The following is a 13,976-nucleotide window of genomic DNA, read 5'->3' as shown; positions in this document are numbered from 1 at the left end:
TCACTTAGAAGCATCATACCTGAATCCACTCATTATGCTGCTATGGGCCTGATGACATAGATTTCATTGCTGAGTGATATTGCATTGTACGTAAGTACCACAACTTCTTTATCCATTTTTCGCTTTCTGTGATATTGAACTTGTACCGTAAACGAGGTTCTTGTAAACAGAGCCGTCCCAAACTTTGGGGTGGCTGTGTCTTTTTGATTTTAATTTCCCTAAGCTATAGGACTATAAGTGGAAGTGCCCTAGGCTCTGTTACTTTGTTTTTTAGATGTTTCAGGAAACACCATACACTTCTCCAGAGTGGCTGTTGGTAATTTACATCCCGCCCATCAGCATAACAAGGCTCCCAGTTCTCCATGGCCTGTCCTGCCTTTCTGGATTTTACACTTTTTTCAGATGGCCCTTTTGACCGGGGGGCAGTGAGACTTCATTGTAGTGCAGATTACCTTTGCAAGCTTGCTTGGTTGGCCAAAAAGGGCGTATGCGTTTTTTCCTGAATATATTCAGGAAAAAACGCATACGCCCTTTTTGGCCAAGTGCATCATTGTGGACGTTCTGCCTCTTTTCCTATGCTTTACATGCAATTCCAGTCTACCTCCTGAAATCAGTTTCCTGCAATTCTGCCCCGCTTTCAAGTCCTCTTGGCAGCCTTACTTCAATATATTTTTGGACGATAGCTGTCATTTATAACTCTGCAGGTTTGTGAATGACAGTGCCCCTGAGCTCCTTTCTTCAACTCGCTTTCTTGTGAGATGGCCGCAACACCGCAGGATTGCTTCAGGCCCTAGTGTGGTTCCGGCATAGCACGCTGAGCCTTTGGTTAATTTCTCTTCCTGCTGGGAAATGAGAGTAAAATTTGCCCGTCCAGACACCTCCAGCTAGTCTCTCATTGGTTCTCCCTATTCCTGTTCATTTTCCTCAGAAATTGCAAACTGGGCCAAACAGGAGGTTAAAGGCACTGACTCTCCAAGTGGGGAGAGTGTTAGTAAAGCGTCTGGAATGTTGCACCCGAGTACCAGGGGACGAAAACTGAGACACATTTGAACACGTTTCCCGATCACACGGTGGATCATACTCTGGGTTCCACATGCATGTTTTAGCTGAAGGAAGAATACCTTAAACCTGGAGAGTTGAGACCCATGGAATGGGTACCATGCAATATGACTTCAAAGGGTCTGCATTTGCTCACCGATCCTCACCAATCCTATCACTGCTGCGTTTATGCTGCTGTACACACGCTTGATTCTCTTTCGGAGACATATAAATCCATAGGTTTGCAGATTCTTTCTAGTCAGGTATATTCTTAGGCGTTTAATATGGGGTGTTGAGTCCACTTCGTTGAGCAAGGAGTAGCTCTTGTCTATTACATATTTGGCTTATGGAACGGTATCTGTGCTAATTTCAATCTCTGGTTTTATGCAGCAGCCCAACTCACCTTTCCCCTTAAGCAAGCATAAGTTGGTTTTCTACATTTGAGACCCTGTTCTGTTTTGTAATTCAGTTCCTGTGTAGCCAAGTTTATATTCCATGTAGTAGTGATATGTTATGATGTTTCTTTTTCTGTGCGCCTTATTTCACTTAGAATCATCGTAACTGAATGCACTCATTATGCTGCTACGGGCCTGATGACATAGATTTCATTGCTGAGTGATATTGCATTGTATGTAAGTACCACTACTTCTTTATCCATTTTTCGCTTTCTGTGATGTTGAACTTGTACCATAAACGAGGTTCTTGTAAAGAGAGCCGTCCCAAACTTTGGGGTGGCTGTGTCTTTTTGATTTTAATTTCCCTAAGCTATAGGACCATAAGTGGAAGTGCCCTAGGCTCTGTTGCTTTGTTTTTTAGATGTTTCAGGAAACACCATACACTTCTCCAGAGTGGCTGTTGGCAATTTACATCCCTCCCATCAGCATAACAAGGCTCCAAGTTCTTCATGTCCTGTCCTGCCTTTCTGAATTTTACACTTGTTTCAGATGGCCCTTTTGACCGGGGGGCATTGAGACTTCATTGTAACGCAGATTTCCTTTGCAAGCTTGCTTGGTTGGCGAAAAAGTGTGTATGCGTTTTTTCCTGAATATATTCAGGAAAAAACGCATACGCCCTTTTTGGCCAAGTGTATCATTGTGGACGTTCTGCCTCTTTTCCTATGCTTTACATGCAATTCCAGTCTACCTCCTGAAATCGGTTTCCTGCAATTCTGCCCCGCTTTCAAGTCCTCTTGGCAGCCTTACTTCAATATAATTTTGGACGATAGCTGTCATTTATAACTCTGCAGGTTTGTGAATGACAGTGCCCCTGAGCTCCTTTCTTCAACTCTCTTTCTTGTGAGCTGCCCGCAATACCGCAGGATTGCTTCAGACCCTAGTGTGGTTCCGGCATGGCACGCTGATCCTTTGGTTAATTCCTCTTCCTGGTGGGAAATGAGAGTTAAATTTGCCCGTCCAGACACCTCCAGCTAGTCTCTCATTGGTTCTCCCTATTCCTGTTCATTTTCCGCAGAAATTGCAAACTGGGCCAAACAGGAGGTTAAAGGCACTGACTCTCCAAGTGGGGAGAGTGTTAGAAAAGCATCTGGAATGTTGCACCCGAGTACCAGGGGACAAAAACTGAGACACATTTGAACACGTTTCCCGATCACACGGTGGATCATACTCTGGGTTCCACCTGCATGTTTTAATTGAAGGAAGAATCCCTTAAACCTGGAGAGTTGAGACCCATGGAATGGGTACCATGCAATATGACTTCAAAGGGTCTGCATTTGCTCACCGGTCCTCACCAATCCTATCACTGCTGCGTTTATGCCGCTGTACATATGCTTGATTCTCTTTCGGAGACATATAAATCCATAGTTTTTCAGATTATTACTAGTCAGGTATATTCTTAGACGTTTAATATGGGGTGTTGAGTGCACTTCGTTGAGCAAGGAGTAGCTCTTGTCTATTACATATTTGGCTTATGGAACGGTATCTGTGCTAATTTCAATCTCTGGTTTTATGCAGCACCCCAACTCACCTTTCCCCTTAAGCAAGCATAAGTTGGTTTTCTACATTTGAGACCCTGTTCTGTTTTGTAATTCAGTTCCTGGGTAGCCAAGTTTACATTCCACGTAGTAGTGATATCTTATGATGTTTCTTTTTCTGTGTGACTTATTTCACTTTGAATCATCGTACCTGAATCCACTCATTATGCTGCTACGGGCCTGATGACATAGATTTCATTGCTGAGTGATATTGCATTGTACGTAAGTACCACAACTTCTTTATCCATTTTTTGCTTTCTGTGATATTGAACTTGTACCGTAAACGAAGTTCTTGTTAAGAGAGCTATCCCAAACTTTGGGGTGCCTGTGTCTTTTCGATTTTAATTTCCCTAAGCTATAGGACCATAAGTGGAAGTGCCCTAGGCTCTGTTGCTTTGTTTTTTAGATGTTTTAGGAAACACCATACACTTCTCCAGAGTGGCTGTTGGCAATTTACATCCAGCCCATCAGCATAACAAGGCTCCCAGTTCTCCATGGCCTGTCCTGGCTTTCTGGATTTTACACTTTTTTCAGATGGCCCTTTTGACCGATCGGCAGTGAGACTTCATTGTAGTGCAGATTTCCTTTGCAAGCTTGCTTGGTTGGCCACAAAGTGCGTATGCGTTTTTTCCTGAATATATTCAGGAGAAAACACATACCCCCTTTTTGGCCAAGTGCATCATTGTGGACGTTCTGCCTCTTTTCCTATGCTTTACATGCAATTCCAGTCTACCTCCTGAAATCGGTTTCCTGCAATTCTGCCCCGCTTTCAAGTCCACTTGGCAGCCTTACTTCAATATATTTTTGGACGATAGCTGTCATTTATAACTCTGCAGGTTTGTGAATGACAGTGCCCCTGAGCTCCTTTCTTCAACTCGCTTTCTTGTGAGCTGGCCGCAACACCGCAGGATTGCTTCAGGCCCTAGTGTGGTTCCGGCATGGCACGCTGAGCCATTCATTAATTCCTATTCCTGGTGGGAAATGAGAGTTAAATTTGCCCGTCCAGACACCTCCAGCTAGTCTCTCATTGGTTCTCCCTATTCCTGTTCATTTTCCGCAGAAATTGCAAACTGGGCCAAACAGGAGTTTAAAGGCACTGACTCTCCATGTGGGGAGAGTGTTAGTTAAGCGTCTGGAATGTTGCACCCGAGTACCAGGGGACGAAAACTGAGACACATTTGAACACGTTTCGCGATCACACGGTGGATCATACTCTGGGTTCCACATGCATGTTTTAGCTAAAGGAAGAATCCCTTAAACCTGGACAGTTGAGACCCATGGAATGGGTACCATGCAATATGACTTCAAAGGGTCTGCATTTGCTCACCGATCTTCAGCAATCCTATCACTGCTGCGTTTATGTCACTGTACACACGCTTGATTCTCTTTCGGAGACATATAAGTCCATAGGTTTTACGATTCTTACTTGTCAGGTATATTCTTAGGCGTTTAATATGCAGTGTTGAGTCCACTTCGTTGAGCAAGGATTAGCTCTTGTCTATTACATATTTGGCTTATGGAACGGTATCTGTGCTAATTTCCATCTCTGGTTTTATGCAGCAGCCCAACTCACCTTTCCCCTTAGGCAAGCATAAGTTGGTTTTCTACATTTGAGACCCTGTTCTGTTTTGTAATTCAGTTCCTGTGTAGCCAAGTTTACATTCCGTGTAGTAATGATATCTTATGATGTTTCTTTTTCTGTGCGACTTATTTCACTTAGTATCATCGTACCTCAATCCACTCATTATGCTGCTACGGGCCTGATGACATAGATTTCATTGCTGAGTGATATTCCATTGTACGTAAGTACCACAACTTCTTTATCCATTTTTTGATTTCTGTGATATTGAACTTGTAACGTAAACGAGGTTCTTGTTAAGAGAGCTATCCCAAACTTTGGGGTGGCTGTGTCTTTTTGATTTTAATTTCCCTAAGCTATAGGACCATAAGTGGAAGTACCCTAGGCTCTGTTGCTTTGTTTTTTAGATGTTTTAGGAAACACCATACACTTCTCCAGAGTGGCTGTTGGCAATTTACATCCCGCCCATCAGCATAACAAGGCTCCTTTTTCCCCATGGCCTGTCTTGCCTTTCTGGATTTTACACTTTTTTCAGATGGCCCTTTAGACCGGGGGGAAGTGACACTTCATAGTAGTTCGGATTTCCATTGCAAGCTTGCTTGGTTTGCCAAAAAGGGCGTATGTGTTTTTTCCTGAATATATTCAGGAACAAACTCATACGCCCTTTTGTGCCAAGTGCATCATTGTCGATGTTCTGCCTCTTTTCCTATGCTTTAAATGCAAATCCAGTCTACCTCCTGAAATTGGTTTCCTGCAATTCTGCCCCGCTTTCAAGTCCTCTTGGCAGCCTTACTTCAATATATTTTTGGACGATAGCTGTCATTTATAACTCTGCAGGTTTGTGAATGACAGTGCCCCTGAGCTCCTTTCTTCAACTCGCTTTCTTGTGAGCTGGCCGCAAACCCGCAGGACTGCTTCAGGCCCTAATCTGCTTCTGGCAGGGCATGCTGAGCCTTTGGTTAATTCCTCTTCCTGGTGGGAAATGAGTGTTAAATATGCCCGTCCAGACACCTACCTCACTGTCAACCCCTTGGTGATGTGGGTCCTCTGGTTTGTGGCCACCTTTGCTGGGTTCCTCACCTTTCGATGATGTGGCCCCACTAGTGTGAGGACACTCCTGCCTGGTTCTCATCCACGTGGTTTTGTGGACCCCCTGGTGAGAGTCTATTCCTGGCTGTGTTCCTCACCCTTCTGTGAGGGAGACCCTCTGCTGATAGGTCACTCCTGCATGGCTGGCACACATTGCCTTGGTGAAGTCAGCCGTGTGGTGGCAGTTGGAGCGTGCTGGGAATCTCCTCCCCCCGGTGATGAGGGCCCTCTTGCGTCAGGCCCTAACTGCTTGGCTCACCAACTTTTCTTAGTGAGCCCAATGATGCTTGGGCACTCCTCTTAGGATCCCATCTCCATGGGGATGTGGGCCTTCTGCTCTGAGGTCCCAACGGCTGGGTTGTTCACATTTTCATGATGTGGGCTCTCTGGTGTTAGTTCACAGAGGCCTGGATCCCATAGCCTCTGTGCTCTTGGCCGCCTGCTGGGAGGTCCCAACTGCTGGATTCCTCACTTTTTTAATTTTTTGGGCCCTCTATTGTGAGGATCCTCCTGCCTGCCTCACTCCCAGCCCCTTCGTGATGTGTGTCCTCTGGTTTGAGGCCACATGTGCTGCGTTCCTCACCTTTCGATGATGTGGCCCCACTCGTGTGAGGACACTCCTGCCTGGTTCCCATCCCCTTGGTGAGGTGGGCCCTCTGGCGAGAGTCTAATCCTGGCTGGGTTCCTCACCCATCTGTGAGGTAGGCCCTCTGCTGTGAGGTCACTCCTGCCTGGCTGGCACACGTCACCTTGGAGACGTGAGCCCTCTGGTGGCACTTGGAGCCTGCTGGGAGCCTCCTCCTCTCGGTGATGAGGGCCCTCTGGCGTCAGGCCCAAAATGGTGGGCGCCCCACATTTTCTGATGTGCGCCCAGTGGTGCGAGGACACTCCAGCCAGGTTCACACCCCATGGGGATGTGGGCCTTCTGCTCTGAGGTCCCAACGCCTGGGTTGCTCACAGTTTCATGATGTGGGCTCTCTGCTGTTAGTTCACTCCTTCCTGCATCCCATAGCTTCTGTGCTCTGGGCCGCCTGCTGGGAGGTTCTAACTGCTGGATTCCTCACCTTTCTTATTCTTTGGGCCCTCTGTTTTTAGGCTACTCCTGCCTGCCTCACTCCCATTCCCTTTGTGATATGTGTCCTCTGATTTGAGGCCACATGTGCTGGGTTCCGCACCTTTCGATGATGTGGTCCTACTCATGTGAGGACACTCCTGCCTGGTTCCAATCCATTTGGTGATGTGGGCCCTCTGGTGCGAGTCTGATCCTGACTGGGTTCGTCACACTTCTCTGAGGTGGGCCCTCTGCTGTGAGGTCATTCGTGCCTGGTTGGCACACATCGCCTTGGCGACGTCAGCCCTCTGGTGGCAGTTGGAGCCTGCTGGGAGCCTCCTTCCCTTGGTGATGTGGGTCCTCTGGCGTCAGGCCCTAACTGCTGGTCTCCCAAAATTTTCTGATACGTACTCAGTGGTGCGAGGACACTCCTACCAGATTTATATCCCCATGGGGATGTGGGCCTCCTGCTCTGAGGTCCCAATGATTGGGTTGCTCAGTTTCATGACATGGGCCCTCTTCTGTGAGTTCACTGTGGCCTGGATCCCATAGCCTCGGTGCTCTGTGCCGCCTGCTGGGAGGTTCCAACTGCTGGATTCCTCACTTTTTTATTCTATGGGCCCAGTGTTGTGAGGCTACTCCTGCCTGCCTCACTCCGAGGCCCTTGGTGATGTGGGTCCTCTGGTTTGAGGACACATGTGCTGAGTACCTCACCTTTCGATGATGTGGCCCCACTGGTGTGAAGACACTCCTGCCTGGTTCCCATCCGCTTGGTGATGTGGGCCCTCTGGTGAGAGTCTGATGTTGGCTGGGTTTCTCACCCTTCTGTGAGGTGGGACCTCTGCTGTGAGGTAACTCCTGCCTGGCTTGCTCACATTGCCTTGGCAACGTGAGCCCTCAGGTGGCAGTTGGAGCCTGCTGGGAATCTCCTCCCCTCGGTTATGAGAGCACTGAATAAAACACATATGCCCTTTTTTGCCAAGTGCATTATTTTCCAAGTTCTGTCTCTTTTCCTATGCTTTAAGAGCGACTCCCGTGTACCTTCTGAAATCAGTTTCCAGCAATTCTGCCCCGCATTCAAGTCCTCTTCGCAGCCTTACTTCAGTATAATTTTGGATGATACCTGTCATTTATAACTCTGCAGGTTTGTGAATTACAGTGTCCCTGAGCTCCTTTCTTCAACTCGCTTTCTTGTGAGCTGGCCGCAAAACTGCAGGATCTCTTCAGGTCCTAATCTGGTTCCAGCATGGCACACGGAGCCTTTGGTTCGTTCGTCTTCCTGGTGGGAAATGAGAGTTAAATTTGCCCGTCCAGACACCTACACATAGTCTCCCATTGGTTCTCCTTATTCCTGTTCATCTTCCACAGAAATTGCAAACTTGGCCAAGCAGGAGGTTAAAGGCACTGACTCTCCAAGTGGGGAGAGTGTTAGTAAAGCGTCTGGAAAGTTGCACCGAGTACCAGGGGACGAAAAATGAGATACATTTAAAAACGTTTCCCGATCATATGGTGGATCATACTCTGGGTTCCACATGCATGTTTTAGCTGAAGGAAGAATCCCTTACACCGGGACAGTTGAGACCCATGGAATGGGTACCATGCAATATGACTTCAAAGGGTCTGCATTTGCTCACCGAACCTCACCAATCCTATCACTGCTGCATTTATGCCGCTGTACACACGCTTGATTCTCTTTCGGAGACATATAAATCCATAGGTTTTAAGATTCTTCCTAGACAGGTATACACTTAGGCGTTTAATATGGGGTGTTGAGTCCACTTTGTTGAGCAAGGAGTAGCTCTTGTCTATTACATATTTGGCTTATGGAATGGTATCTGTGCTAATTTCAATCTCTGGTTTTATGCAGCACCCCAACTCACCTTTCCAGTTAAGCAAGCATAAGTTGGTTTTCTACATTTGAGACCCTGTTCTGTTTTGTAATTCAGTTCCTGGGTAGCCAAGTTTACATTCCGTGTAGTAGTGATATCTTATGATGTTTCTTTTTCTGTGTGACTTATTTCACTTAGAATCATCGTACCTGAATCCACTCATTATGCTGCTACGGGCCTGATGACATAGATTTCACTGCTGAGTGATATTGCATTGTACGTATTTACCACAACTTCTTTATCCATTTTTCGCTTTCTGTATTATTGAACTTGTACCGTAAACGAGGTTCTTGTAAACAGAGCCGTCCCAAACTTTGGGGTGGCTGTGTCTTTTTCATTTTAATTTCCCTAAGCTATAGGACCATAAGTGGTAATGCCCTAGACTCTGTTGCTTTGTTTTTCAGATGTATCAGGAAACACCATACACTTCTCCAGAGTGGCTGTTGGCAATTTACATCCCGCCCATCAGCATAACAAGGCTCCCAGTTCTCCATGGCCTGTCCTGCCTTTCTGGATTTTACACTTTTTTCAGATGGCCCTTTTGACCGGGGGACAGTGAGACTTCATTGTAGTGCAGATTTACTTTGCAAGCTTGCTTGGTTGGCCAAAAAGGGCATATGCGTTTTTTCCTGAATATATTTAGGAAAAAACGCAGATGCACTTTTTGGCCAAGTGCATCATTGTGGACGTTCTGCCTCTTTTCTTATTCTTTACATGCAATTCCAGTCTACCTCCTGAAATCAGATTCCTGCAATTCTGCCCCGCTTTCAAGTCCTCTTGCCAGCCTTACTTCAATATATTTTTGGACGATAGCTGTCATTTATAACTCTGCAGGTTTCTGAATTACAGTGCCCCTGAGCTCCTTTCTTCAACTCGCTTTCTTGTGAGCTGTCTGCAACACCGCAGGATTGCTTCAGGCCCTAGTGTGGTTCCGGCATGGCACGCTGAGCCTTTGGTTAATTCCTCTTCCTGGTGGGAAATGAGAGTTAAATTTGCCCGTCCAGACACCTCCAGCTAGTCTCTCATTGGTTCTCCCTATTCCTGTTCATTTTCCGCAGAAATTGCAAACTGGGCCAAACAGGAGGTTAAAGGCACTGACTCTCCAAGTGGGGAGAGTGTTAGTAAAGCGTCTGGAATGTGGCACCCGAGTACCAGGGGACGAAAACTGAGACACATTTGAACACGTTTCCCAATCACACGGTGGATCATACTCTGGGTTCCACATGCATGATTTAGCTGAAGGAAGAATCCCTTAAACCTGGAGAGTTGAGACCCATGGAATGGGTACCATGCAATATGAGTTCAAAGCGTCTGCGTTTGCTCACCAAACCTCACCAATCCTATCACTGCTCCGTTTATGCCGCTGTACACATGCTTGATTCTCTTTCGGAAACATATAAATCCATAGGTTTTAAGATTATTACTAGTCAGGTATATTCTTAGGCGTGCAATATGGGGTGTTGAGTCCACTTCATTGAGCAAGGAGTAGCCCTTGTCTATTACATATTTGGCTTATGGAACGGTATCTGTGCTAATTTCAATCTCTGGTTTTATGCAGCACCCCAACTCACCTTACCCTTAAGCAAGCATAAGTTGGTTTTCTACATTTGAGACCCTGTTCTGTTTTGTAATTCAGTTCCTGTGTAGCCAAGTTTACATTCCGTGTAGTAGTGATATCTTATGATGTTTCTTTTTCTGTGTGACTTATTTCACTTAGAATCATCGTACCTGAATCCACTCATTATGCTGCTACGGGCCTGATGACATAGGTTTCACTGCTGAGTGATATTGCCTTGTACGTATTTACCACAACTTCTTTATCCATTTTTCGCTTTCTGTATTATTGAACTTGTACCGTAAACGAGGTTCTTGTAAACAGAGCCGTCCCAAACTTTGGGGTGGCTGTGTCTTTTTCATTTTAATTTCCCTAAGCTATAGGACCATAAGTGGAAATGCCCTAGGCTCTGTTGCTTTGTTTTTTAGATGTTTCAGGAAACACCGTACACTTCTCCAGAGTGGCTGTCGGCAATTTACATCCCGCCCATCAGCATAAAAAGGCTCCCAGTTCTCCATGGCCTGTCCTGCCTTTCTGGATTTTACACTTTTTTCAGATGGCCCTTTTGACCGGGGGACAGTGAGACTTCATTGTAGTGCAGATTTCCTTTGCAAGCTTGCTTGGTTGGCCAAAAAGGGCATATGCGGTTTTTCATGAATATATTCAGGAAAAAACGCATATGCCCTTTTTGGACAAGTGCATCATTGTGGACGTTCTGCCTCTTTTCCTATGCTTTACATGCAATTCCAGTCTACCTCCTGAAATCGGTTTCCTGCAATTCTGCCCCGCTTTCAAGTCCTCTTGGCAGCCTTACTTCAATATATTTTTGGATGATAGCTGTCATTTATAACTCTGCAGGTTTGTGAATCACAGTGCCCTTGAGCTCCTTTCTTCAACTCGCTTTCTTGTGAGCTGGCCGCAACACCGCAGGATTGCTTCAGGCCCTAGTGTGGTTCCGGCATGGCACGCTGAGCCTTTGGTTAATTCTTCTTCCTGGTGGGAAATCAGGGTTAAATTTGCCCGTCCAGACACCTGCAGCTAGTCTCTCATTGGTTCTCCCTATTCCTGTTCATTTTCCGCAGAAATTGCAAACTGGGCCAAACAGGAGGTTAAAGGCACTGACTCTCCAAGTGGGGAGAGTGTTAGTAAAGCGTCTGGAATGTGGCACCCGAGTACCAGGGGACGAAAACTGAGACACATTTGAACACGTTTCCCAATCACACGGTGGATCATACTCTGAGTTCCACATGCATGTTTTAGCTGAAGGAAGAATCCCTTAAACCTGGAGAGTTGAGACCCATGGAATGGGTACCATGCAATATGAGTTCAAAGCGTCTGCGTTTGCTCACCAAACCTCACCAATCCTATCACTGCTCCGTTTATGCCGCTGTACACATGCTTGATTCTCTTTCGGAGACATATAAATCCATAGGTTTTAAGATTATTATTAGTCAGGTATATTCTTAGGCGTGCAATATGGGGTGTTGAGTCCACTTCATTGAGCAAGGAGTAGCTCTTGTCTATTACATATTAGGCTTATGGAACGGTATCTGTGCTAATTTCAATCTCTGGTTTTATGCAGCACCCCAACTCACCTTACCCTTAAGCAAGCATCAGTTGGTTTTCTACATTTGAGACCCTGTTCTGTTTTGTAATTCAGTTCCTGTGTAGCCAAGTTTACATTCCGTGTAGTAGTGATATCTTATGATGTTTCTTTTTCTGTGTGACTTATTTCACTTAGAATCATCGTACCTGAATCCACTCATTATGCTGCTACGGGCCTGATGACATAGATTTCACTGCTGAGTGATATTGCATTGTACGTATTTACCACAACTTCTTTATCCATTTTTCGCTTTCTGTATTATTGAACTTGTACCGTAAACGAGGTTCTTGTAAACAGAGCCGTCCCAAACTTTGGGGTGGCTGTGTCTTTTTCATTTTAATTTCCCTAAGCTATAGGACCATAAGTGGAAATGCCCTAGACTCTGTTGCTTTGTTTTTCAGATGTATCAGGAAACACCATACACTTCTCCAGAGTGGCTGTTGGCAATTTACATCCCGCCCATCAGCATAACAAGGCTCCCAGTTCTCCATGGCCTGTCCTGCCTTTCTGGATTTTACACTTTTTTCAGATGGCCCTTTTGACCGGGGGACAGTGAGACTTCATTGTAGTGCAGATTTACTTTGCAAGCTTGCTTGGTTGGCCAAAAAGGGCATATGCGTTTTTTCCTGAATATATTCAGGAAAAAACGCAGATGCACTTTTTGGCCAAGTGCATCATTGTGGACGTTCTGCCTCTTTTCTTATGCTTTACATGCAATTCCAGTCTACCTCCTGAAATCAGATTCCTGCAATTCTGCCCCGCTTTCAAGTCCTCTTGCCAGCCTTACTTCAATATATTTTTGGACGATAGCTGTCATTTATAACTCTGCAGGTTTCTGAATGACAGTGCCCCTGAGCTCCTTTCTTCAACTCGCTTTCTTGTGAGCTGTCTGCAACACTGCAGGATTGCTTCAGGCCCAAGTGTGGTTCCGGCATGGCACGCTGAGCCTTTGGTTAATTCCTCTTCCTGGTGGGAAATGAGAGTTAAATTTGCCCGTCGAGACACCTCCAGCTAGTCTCTCATTGGTTCTCCCTATTCCTGTTCATCTTACGCAGAAATTGCAAACTGGGCCAAACAGGAGGTTAAAGGCACTGACTCTCCACGTGGGGAGAGTGTTAGTGAAGTGTCTGGAATGTTGCACCCGAGTACCAGGGGATGAAAACTGAGACACATTTGAACACGTTTCTCGATCACACGGTGGATCATACTCTGGTTTCCACATGCATGTTTTAGCTGAAGGAAGAATCCCTTAAACCTGGAGAGTTGAGACCCATGGAATGGGTACCATGCAATATGACTTCAAAGGGTCTGCATTTGCTCACCGAACCTCACCAATCATATCACTGCTGCGTTTATGCCGCTGTACACATGCTTGATTCTCTTTCGGAGACATATAAATCCATAGGTTTTAAGATTCTTACTTGTCAGGTATACTCTTAGGCGTTTAATATGGGGTGTTGAGTCCACTTCGTTGAGCCAGGAGTAGCTCTTGTCTATTACATATTTGGCTTATGGAACGGTATCTGTGCTAATTTCAATCTCTGGTTTTATGCAGCACCCCAACTCACTTTGCCCCTTAAGCAAGCATAAGTTGGTTTTCTACATTTGAGACCCTGTTCTGTTTGGTAATTCAGTTCCTGTGTAGCCAAGTTTACATTCCGTGTAGTAGTGATATCTTATGATGTTTGTTTTTCTGTGTGACTTATTTCACTTAGAATCATCGTACCTGAATCCACTCATTATGCTGCTATGGGCCTGATGACATACATTTCACTGCTGAGTGATATTGCATTGTACGTAAGTACCACAACTTCTTTATCCATTTTTCGCTTTCTGTGATAGTGAACTTGTACCGTAAACTAGGTTCTTGTAAACAGAGCCGTCCCAAACTTTGGGGTGGCTGTGTCTTTTTGATTTTAATTTTCCTAAGCTATAGGACCATAAGTGGAGGTGCCCTAGGCTCTGTTGCTTTGTTTTTTAGATGTTTCAGGAAACACCATGCACTTCTCCAGAGTGGCTGTGGCAATTTACATCCCACCCATCAGCATAACAAGGCTCCCAGTTCTCCATGGCCTGTCCTGCCTTTCTGGATTTTACACTTTTTTCAGATGGCCCTTTTGACCGGGGGGCAGTGAGACTTCATTGTAGTGCAGATTTCCTTTGCAAGCTTGCTTGGTTG

The sequence above is a fragment of the Orcinus orca genome, chromosome 2, assembly GCF_937001465.1.
Source record: "Orcinus orca chromosome 2, mOrcOrc1.1, whole genome shotgun sequence".
Lineage (NCBI taxonomy): Eukaryota > Metazoa > Chordata > Mammalia > Artiodactyla > Delphinidae > Orcinus > Orcinus orca.
The sequence above is the reverse complement of the archived record's forward strand: the minus strand, read 5'-3'. Positions refer to the sequence as shown.